Below are 10,642 nucleotides of genomic sequence, written 5' to 3'. Positions count from 1 at the left end.
CCTTAGGAACTATAAGTCAGTGTTCAAGTGAAATATTAACAAAATCTTCCAGTTCTGTGAATGAGTTACAGTATTAGTATCTTCATGAGTTTTTAAATATATGAATTCTGCTACTTATGAGTATTTACATCAAGTAGTGTATCAAGATTTTGATCAAGTAGTGTTATACAGACTGTGATCTCTGACCTCTGTGTGCAAAATGGTGCTTTAGTCTCTCTAATACATTTAGAGCACCCATTAAATAATCACGCACACTAAGTAATGCACGGTGTCTAATTTTTGTTTTGCTGTTGTAAAAGATGTGAACTAGCAAGCTGTCATCCGGCTGTTGGTTTTCCTTTAGTGGATTCCATTTTCTTCTTCTGATATTAGAAAATATTTCCAAGATTCTAGTCTTAGCTGTCCACTGCTGTCCTTAAAATTTAGTGGTATCTTCTTCCCATGAAGGTTACATTTTGAATCCAGACTGAAAAAAAAAAAGAACAAAAGACTCCATTTATCACAGTGTATTCAAATTGAAGACAAATCTTGCAACAGAACTCCTGCACCTGTGTGCATATATACATCATATATATATGCATGTATGATACTCAAGAATAATACCACCACACTGTGTTCTGTATTCTAAATATATCCTTTCTAAATAGTAAGCAGAGTTCTCACAACATCTGAGATACTCTAAATAGTCCAGAAATAAAAGAGAAAGCTGCCTCCTCTATCTACAAATCTTATTTACAGCTTTCCCTACATAAGCTGCTGTTTATTTTCAGTTTGAGGCACACACCGTAGTGCACTTTGATAAAGTTGATCCTGCTTCATCATCCCTAAGTCCCTGCAGGTTTTCATGTGCCGTGTGATCACTTAGTAATTCTTTTGGACTCTTGCACTTTCAGTTTAAAAATCTAAACCAAAACACCTCATCCCAGTCCAAAATCAAAGAGCTAGTACAACAAGTTTTCCCCTGACAAGCAGAAACAACCAAGTCTAATGAGCTTGAGTTAATGTGCTACATCACCTGATTCAACCACCCTGCTAGTTTGGGTCTATGGTAGGGCATGTGGTGTGAATGGCTCAGTCACACAATGCATGGGCTGGGGTGAGTGTGCGGACCAGCCTGCTCATCTCCCTTGTCTTTCAAACATCCATTTCCACAGAAGAAAAATTAGAACAAGGTTTGAGACCTGTAGGATAGGAGAGCTGAATCCTTTCAAACAGATTTAAAATGTGCTGGTACGTACAGAAGTTGTTTGAGTACCAGGCAGATCATGCAAGTGTATAAAGCCTCATTTCCTTAAGACAGCAGGGGAAAAAATAGCAAATGTGGCAAAAATGATCATAAAAAACCACAATGAAAATCACTTTCCTTTCCATACCTTTGTGTCTAACTACCTAAATTTCATCAGTTAGAAGATTTATACGAATCACAAATGTTTACAAGATGAAGACAAGTACTGAGAATGTCTGCTGAGGTACTAAATCAGGACTTAAAAGATGTACAGTCAAACTGAATTAGTTGAATAAGTTTTTGCACACAGATAACACATGCTTACTTGTCCAGTTGTGTTTTATTATTTTTAATAACAGGTGCTCAAAGCGATTGTAGTTTATAAATTAGAATTTTCAAATATCAGTACAGCAACTCAGGAACATTTTTTATAATCATTTTGTAAGCCAATGCCCAAAATATCTATTATTGCAGTTTTGTGACAAATCATCTGATAGATTTCAGCCAACAGTTTGTCATACGTTGATCATAAGAAACTGTAAAATATGGCTATCATAATGTATGAGAAAAAAAGGGAGAGGAAACTATAGAGTAACCTTCCTAATCCACCTATCCTGCTCCCCCTTGCCTTCTTGATTTTGCTGTGTCCACCCAGTGTCCACTGGATCCAGTTGTTAATGGAATGTCCTACTGTGCTAAAGAGCTTAGTGGGATGTTAATTACCAGGAATGCAAGCAACAATACAAGGCAGAACAGAAGAGAGAAAAATAATACTGACACTATGAATGAAGTACTATTTAATACAGGAAATTCATGAGACTGAGACATGAAGATGTATGGTTCACCCTTTACTTGAAGAGCTATGGCAGAAGTCACTCAAGAGTATGGTTCTAGGTAGATATTCAGACAAATTCAGGAAAGCTGACTCATTTCGCTTCCTCCCTTACTATGCCTTTTGAGTTTTAAACCTGCATTCACATCCTGCGCTTCCCATCAGACTTGCACTGCTGGTCCGTAGCCTCCATGAGGACTCTCAAAGCGGTTGTGTGAGCAGGAAGAACAGGATTTAAACAGTTAATTTCGAATGATGACAAAAAGATGCATAATTTGATAAAATCTCAGAAAGAACACATGATACTTATTTTCAAATAAAACAATCTTCTTCCTTTCACTCCTGGAAAAAAAAAATAGAACATTCCTATACTCCAAACCTACTTTAAGTACTATCTTAGAGATTGTCCAGTGTTTTACAGGAAACATTTCAAAGTTAATAAAATGTGTAAACATATTTCCAGTTCAATGTTGTACTAACTTTAGAGTAACGTACTGTTGCAATCTTGGCAAAAAGAGAACATCAGTGTAGAATGCCGTGTTTGAATTTTTAACGTAGTTTGGGGAAAAAAATCCACCTTAATGAGTAGTTTATAAGAAATGAATTAGGCTTCTTGCTGTGTTATCTCCTCTTAACAGGGAAGGAATATTAACAAACCACATATATACATTTATGTATGTATATATGTACACTACTATCTCAAATACAAAATTTATGCTACTGATATCAAATGGTGATATGCAGTATAATGACTGTAAGTATACAGTGTTTTAATGCTACTTCATGAATTTAGGTTTTTCTTATTTTTTCTTTTTTTTTTTTCTTTAGCATCACTGCAAAACTTGGAAATCTTATAAATAATATTAATGAGATCTGGTTTTAATACTTTAATAGAAACAAATGTATTTATTTCCAATGTGATGCATTTCTTCCTAATGTGTACTGTGAGACAAACTGAACAGACGGAATAGCTGCTTATAACCGTAAAATAAAGGAAAGCTAAATGTAGTCCCCAAAACACATCCATGTTGTGACACCACACGAAAATATAAAATACATGGGTTTATTGCTCAATTCTTCAATGTCATGTCAGGATCATAGCATGAAGAACACTAAAACAGCTAAGTATACTGATAAGAACTGACATACTGATATTTTCTTAGTATACTGATATTAAAGATACTTTCTTTAGTATACTAATAAGCTACCTTATCATACCAAATAATTATTTTACAAAGTTACTTGTACTTTGAAACATACTATTTGGAAAGGAATAGTGATCTTTTAAGTGTAAGATTATTCAGGGGACCAGTTTTAATGGTGTCACTGGCAACATCAAAACAAGACAGCAATTTATAGGAGTTGGGGAGAACAGAGTTTATCTTCTCTTTTATCAGCCTTCATGTTGGCAGCACTATATTCCAGAGGGCGATACGATTAATATGATCGAAAACACCCAAATCACTCTCCTCTGCAGAAAGTATCATTCATCTGCAATGAATTTTGCAGATACCAACATGGCTGATTTCAGAATCAGGGACTACACAGATTTATCAGACTGCAGCCTGCCAGCACAGAACTCAGGACTAGAAGCACCAGTCTGGTCAATGGTGCACCCGCAGCTTCATTCTGATGAAGCCAGGAAGCCAACTTTTCCAGCACCAATATTAATGGGCTCCCATCACCATAAGGATGGACTAGCACTTACTGCGTTTATCCTAACACTCTACCCCCATTTCAGAATCAACTAAGTTGGAATAGATCTTGGAGATCCTTGAATTCAACCTTTGACCACCTTGTCAACTAGTCCTGGCAGGAAGTGCTACATCCAGTCTCTATTTTACACAGGATGAACTGTGTCACAGAGGACATATGTTCGAGGCTTCTGAAGACACCTAGAAGTTAACACTGAGGTTTTCCAAAGCACTTTTCACTTAAATCCTACGTCCTACGCGCTGTTCCTTCTCTGCTGAGGATTGGGCAGGACAAGGTATGAAGAGGCCGGACAGACCCTTTTTTAGCCCAACGTTACACCACCGATTGTGCCAAGCAACACGTGCTGTCACTTGGTGAGGCACCTGACCGTTCTTCAGGAAGAAAATCTGAGACTTGCCATACTGAAGGATGACTGACAAGAAAATACCGCTCTGCAACACTCTGTCACACCCCTCGCGGGCCGGGAGGTCCGGTACAACCCCCGGCCGTTTAACCATCTGACTGCGCACCCGGACAAGAAGTCGAGCGTCTAAACTCCGGTGAATTTCTCTCGCCCATGGAAGTCTTTTCGGGGTGAGCAGACAAAAGAGCTACCACCGCCTCCGCAGCCCCCCGGCCCGGCCCGGCCCGGCCCGGCCCGGAGTGACGTCACGCACCCGCCCCCAACCGCGCGCGGGTGTGCGTGCGCGCGGTGGCCGCGCGACGCCGCTCCCGGCCGGCCCGCGGCTCGGGATGGGGCGGCCGCTCCTGGATCGCCTACGCACGCACTCGCCCCCCCGCATCCTCGCGCACGCATAGGCACGGGCATCGGCAGCGTGCTTTCCCCAACACTTGGGGCCGTACGGATCCTGTGGTCTACATAGCGTTAAGAGGATTATAAAAGAAAAATCACGAAAAAAACAACAAAACCCCCCAAACAACAACAAAAAACCCAAACCGCCAGAAAAAAAACCAAAAGCACACCACCACCACCCCCCAACAAAGACCGCTGAAACAGCCATCCAACCCAAACCGCACAACAAACCCACGAAACGGGGAGCGCCGTCCCCATCGTCCCCACGGCGTCCCCCTTCTCTCCCCGAGGGGCGAGGAGGAGCGGAAGGAGGGTTGCTCGTGTTTCGACTCTCGGGGACGGTTTCTGGTGATTTTCCCCGTGCCTCTGCCCTCCCACTCCGCCCACCCCGTGCCCTCTTTCTTCGCTTTTGTTTGCACTGCACTTTTTGTGGGAAGGGGGGCGGGAGGCTTGAACACCTCGCTTTTATTTGTAGCAAAGGAATGTGCTAAAAAAAAAAAAGAGGAAAGGAAAAGAGGAAGGGGGAAAAAAGAGCGAAGAGGGAAGGAAGAAGGAGAGGGAGAGAGAGGGAGAAAGAGAGAGAGAGTGAGTGAGAGGGAGGAGGAGGAGGAGGAGGGGAAACGGAGCAGCAGCTCGGGAACAGAGAGCGCGCCCGGGAGCAGCAGCAGCAGCCGTCGCCGCCGCAGGAAGGAGAAGAAGAGGAGAAGAGCAGAGCGGAGCAGAGCATAGCGGAGGAGAGGCGGCGCTGGCAGGAGGAGGCAGGCGCGGACCTGGCTCTTTTGGATGCTGGATTTTCGGACTCTCGTTGATACTCTTTCGCTCCCCGGTGCCGGACTGTGAGAGACACGCACGAGCGCCAGGCAGCAGCGACGGGGCTCCGCTGGTGGCTCCTGCTGCTGCCGCTTCTGCTGCGGGGCTTGGATTAAATTGGCCGCCCCGGAGCCGACCGGGAGCAGCAGCGGGAGGAGGTGGCGGCGGCGGGAAGCGGCGGCAGGCGGGCAGGCGGCGGCGGCGGCTGCTGCTGGTACCGGGGGAGCCAGCATGACCAGGTAACTGCCCCGCTCCTGACCCATTTTTCCTCCGCCGCCGCTCCCTTTTTGCCGCCTCTTTCGGCGCGTTTGTGGGTGTGAACACAGAAGTGTGTGTGTGTGTGTGCGTGTGTGTGTGCGCGCAGCCCGCACACATGTGCCTCACAGACAACTCTCCCCGCTGGTGCCCCGGGGTTCCCCCCCCGGCCGCTGCCAGCCCGCTCCCCGCGCCTCCCCGCCGGTGTCAGCCTGGCAGCGAGGCCTGTTCGGGAAGCGAGGGGAGTTGCGGTGCGGGGACGGGGGATGGGGCAGGGAGAGGGCGATTGATGGATCGGAGTCGACGTTTCCACTGAGTGCCGCTGTACGCGGGCGGGGAGGGGGGAGTACGGTAATTACACACTGGCTGTTTGCTTTGGCGAGAGAATTATTAATATTAATTATTTTGTTTATTTTTATGGGGAAGGCAGCAAGGGTGAGAGGCCAGGCGCCTGCCGCTGGGAGACGGGGTGTGGGGGTGAGCGGCCGGCAGGGACCTCCGGCGCCGGTCCGAGCAGGGCTCCGTTCTTCTCCTCCTCCTCCACCTCTTCCTCCTCCTCCTCCTTCTCCTTCTACTCCTCCTCCTCCTTCTCCTGCTGTCTCTCGGCGGAGCAGGGAGGCACGGAGATGCGAAGCTTTTCTCAGGTTAGGCTTTTAATTTCTTGTTTACTCTCGCGAAACCACTTGAAAGGAAGCACATCGGGCTGAAAACTCAGTTTTCTGAGCGCTTACAGAGGGGTTCTTGAATTTGTTCAGCAAACTTAGCAGCTCCCTCTGCGCCGTCTGCCCGTGCAAGCAGGCACTCCTCACTGCTGCAACTGGGCTCTCCCAGACTTGCAAATAAAACAGTTGTTTTCTTCCACCGAATCCCCTATTTTGCCTGTTTACTGTCCCCTCGGTTCCCCAACAAAACCGTATTCTTCCCTTTTTAAGACATTACCACTCAGCCTTGCATGTATGGCTTTTGAATGTCTGCTCCTCCGTGTTACTTCTTCAGAACTGCTGTCATGCGTATTTTATTCTTTTGCCTGGCCTTTGTACAGTTACTGCCTCGTGGAAGAATGGCAGCTTCTTTACCCTGATTTCGATGTCCATATTCCTAGTTTTGACGTATATGGATAGGTCAGTTTATTTATACAGAATAGTTAGGTTTTTATGTGTTCCTTCACTTGCCGCCTGAGACAGCGTTACATTGGGGATGAGTCTATAGATGCTGATTTGCTTTGGAGTTTGCATTTGCAGACATGAGTATTTTTGGTGACTCTTGTATTCTCTTAAACTTAGGATTAATGTGGGAAGCTATGATTGCCTTCTCAGTCTTTCAGAGATCACTTTCAACATACCTTTTGTTCAGGCACAAGCAACTTCTGTATATTGGGACATTTATTGCGAATTTTGATACAGAGATGGAAAAATGTATATATTATATTTTTCATTCCTCTGGTATCTGCTAGTGGCTTATAATGATATAATGGTCAGTACTTTCTTTTCTTGTAAAAGTGTATGGTAAATGACATCATTTTCTCCTGGTCTGGAAGCAACAAAGCTCCTACAATTCTTGTTATGAATGGAGCAACTCTGAAGAGAAAAAAAAAAAAAATTCTCCCCTGTCCGAAATACGGTCATATGTACTTGTATCTTACTTTAGATGGCAATTTTTTGATAGCTTCCTTACATTCCCTCTCATGAGATGTGCTATTACTGCTTTTTTAATGTGCGAAATTGACAAACTGGTCAGTTTAATAAATTCAGCTGTCAAATTTCACTCAATCAAAATTGCTAGAAGTAGTAAATATACTGGCTTGGGATTTTCAAGGTACGAAGTATTACACAGAAAGGAAGGATTTAATGAGAGACTTTTTACACGAGTAGCTTTCCAGTTTTAGTTTTGTCACTTGTGGTAATATGGTAGAGTATATTTAGATTTCTTTCAGCGTAGAAATGATGTATAGCTTTTCTATATCCACTTAAAGCACGAAAGCTTTCTCTAAGTAGTAGTCCTCTACTCTAAGAAGACACTAAGAAATTAATTATGGTTTGTGTGTGTTGTGGAAAGCTTCAGGAATGGTGCATGGTAAGGAAAGTGGTATCTTGGTATTTCTAGATTTCACGAATGGGTCTTAGGACCTGCTTTTAGACCCATCAGTCATACTACTCTTAAAATGAGCATTAAAAAATAATGTGAATTTAGTGTTCTGCTGTGATGGTTATGTAACTCAAACACCAGCACTGTCAGCGAACTCAACGGGTGATAGCAAATCAGAGCTTAATCTTAGGAGAGGGTTTGCAAGAATGGCATGGGGGTGCATGAAAGAACTAAATACCAATTTAAGTCTAGTCAGTGAATGACCTTTCATTTTTAACATTGTCTTTCATTCCTGCTTTTGAGTAATGCAGGGACCAAAACTACACAAGCTGAAGAGTAGGAATTCCCCTTCATCTGCTGCTGTGTACGCTAAGCCACTAGGGGCCTGTATAAACTGCTCTCATACAGCAGATACCAGTGCATGGCATATGCTCACTTTCACCAGACATTTTTTACACAGGTGCCTAATGTCAAAAGCAAAGTTGCTAGTTATTTGTTCCTTACTAGTAAATGAGACTGCAGTTTCTCAGGAGATGCATACAAACTGTATATTATTTAGTTTTTATTTTTACCCTACTTCATTCATTTACTCCAGTCCTGTATGGTGTCCAGCATAGTTCTTTCCTCCCTGCTTTCCTGATTGCTATGGGAATTGGGGGTGAACATCGACTCAGGAGGTGCAAATTTTGGGCAAAGTTAGATTTGAGTGTCTTCCTGCATTTTCATATTTTCTGTAAGCTGAGAAAATCGTTTTTTTGCCTGTGTGTTTTTTCTGTTAGGTTAGTAATGATACAGTTCCGTGCAAGTGTAGGGTTAAAAGATAAACTAAACAGGATTACTTCAAGGCAGCAACAGACATAGATTGATGGTGTATTTAAAATAGCTTTGTAAGTGTTATGTAAGTTTGAGAGTGTGTCGGCTCCAAGGCTTTGGCTGGAGTGTAGTCAGCATTTATGGGATGTGTACTATACATTTTTGAGTGTCAGTTTCAAAATTTAAAATCCACCAGACATAGCATTCTTGATAGACATTAAGCAATAAGGTCAAGTATACTTACACTGTTTCATTGTTGGTTTTCAGTTTTTCAAACTGACAAGGCAGACAATTTGTAAAAGAGCACAGCTGAAATATTTGCATATTGGATTTCCTTCGAAATGAACTTCCGTTACTAAGCTCTTTGAGAATTCTCATTTGAAAGGATTTTCAAGCTGAATCACAGTAAGGTCATGGAATCAAAATGCAGTTTCCCTGTGGTATGTTAATTTTTTAATAAGCTGTCTTTAAAACATCAGAGTTTTATATATCATTCGGTGTTGAGCCAGCAAGAGGTTTTTTTGTCTTATTACCAACAACAGTTGTGCAAATATTGACTGAGATTAATTTTCTGAAATGTGCGTGCGCGCCTTAGGTAAAGTTTTAATGAAATGCAATGAAATCTCATTTAAAGGTGTTCTCAAATGATAAATGTCTGTTCAAAACTGCAAGTTTTACTGACTGTCAGTAAACCAAGGCGGTGGCTCCAACATACAGAGGACAGGCACTTCATTTGTGCTTTGGATATCAAGAGGAGTAATATAGAACAGGTCTACTAGTCATTGTATTTCATTTTTGTGTAAGACTGGTGATTTTTAAGCTTTTGTCCTCTTAATAAGTTGAGAAAAAGGTATAAGTTCAGTATCAGTCGTATAATGCCATCTATTGTAATAGGAGCTTGCTTTTGTTGTAATTCTGTTTAAAAACAGTTGGCATAACACAGTCAACATACAATATTTTTATGAAAACTCTCAATTTCACATACTCTGTGAGTTGTTTGTTTGCTTAATCCTTGTTTTCTTTGGAAAGGGCCTTAAATGAAGCCAATTAATGAATGTACGCTGTCAACTTGGCAGCCTAGAGAAAGAATCTGTGCTTAAAAATACTTGATTTTATACTATCAGGGATTTACCAAGTAGGAGAGGAGCGGAAGCTTACTTCTCTTGGTGATCTGCTGCGGTGAAAGCTGCAGTACAATTGGAGAAATCTGATGATGTAGAAAAAGGTAGCATGAGAGTGCTTTGCTTGTTAATTCCTTTCCAACAAGCTTCACTTCACTGTTGTTCAAGGTGCTGTGCATTGATAGAACCATGTTTACTACTGCACAATTTTAACATATATTTCAGATGGCTTTTGTTTAGTTATTGATAATATTTATAGATATATCGCATGTTTGTGTCTTCCTATCGGAAGCAGGATAGCTAGGATGCAGGGAAAATAGATACAAAATAATAAAAATGGTTTGTTTGCAAAAAAGTAGGTTAAATTGAATAAATTACTGAGTAAATTCTGAAAGCACTGCTTTTTAAAAGCTTAATTATTATTAATGTTCTTTCAATTCATTTATAAAAACGACAAGTCAAACTGAATACTATCAGCTTATTTTTAAGTACACCAGCAGGTATACATATCCTGTAATTCCCTAAAATATTCCCTAGGATTTATCTCTTCCAGTGTCTTCTGCTTACATGCTGTGACAGCCTTCTCCATAACCTTAGTAGCACAGAAACAGAAAGGAAAATAGAAAATAAAAAGAGAAGGTGATTGATCTTTCAGTAGAGTTTCAAAAGAGAGATTTTTTCAAAAATCAACTTCCCTATTTATACTTGATATCTGATGGAGATTCCGTGTGTTCTTTCAAATACGAAGAATGTGCAGAAAACGTCCTTCTCAGTCAACTGAGAATGATGGAATTTTAGACACTTTGATTTATTATACCAGGGGACATGCACTAATAGTATACTATCATGTCCTGTGCCTCTTCATAGTTAAGCACAGTGGAGTTATTTGGGTTTTTCAGTAATCTTCCAGTTACTGGAGTCACTCCACTGGTATACAAATAATTTGTTTTTTGCAGACAGTCAAAATGGATGTCCTGGTTAATGCCAGCAGA

At 42.0% G+C, this 10,642-nt stretch overlaps 1 protein-coding gene across 1 annotated transcript in view; it reads left to right on the top strand.

Annotated features, from left to right (window-relative positions):
- Positions 1-5,547: 5,547 nt before the first annotated feature.
- PTPRD (protein tyrosine phosphatase, receptor type D) overlaps positions 5,548-10,642 on the top strand; it is a 350,584-nt gene continuing 345,489 nt past the window's right edge. The window contains exon 1 of the mRNA XM_017808222.1: positions 5,548-5,615. The gene's annotated coding sequence lies outside the window, so the exon portion shown is untranslated. The remainder of the gene's footprint in view (positions 5,616-10,642) is intronic.

The sequence above is a fragment of the Lepidothrix coronata genome, unplaced genomic scaffold (assembly GCF_001604755.1).
Source record: "Lepidothrix coronata isolate B3197 unplaced genomic scaffold, Lepidothrix_coronata-1.0 Scaffold22, whole genome shotgun sequence".
Lineage (NCBI taxonomy): Eukaryota > Metazoa > Chordata > Aves > Passeriformes > Pipridae > Lepidothrix > Lepidothrix coronata.
The sequence above is the reverse complement of the archived record's forward strand: the minus strand, read 5'-3'. Positions and strand labels throughout refer to the sequence as shown.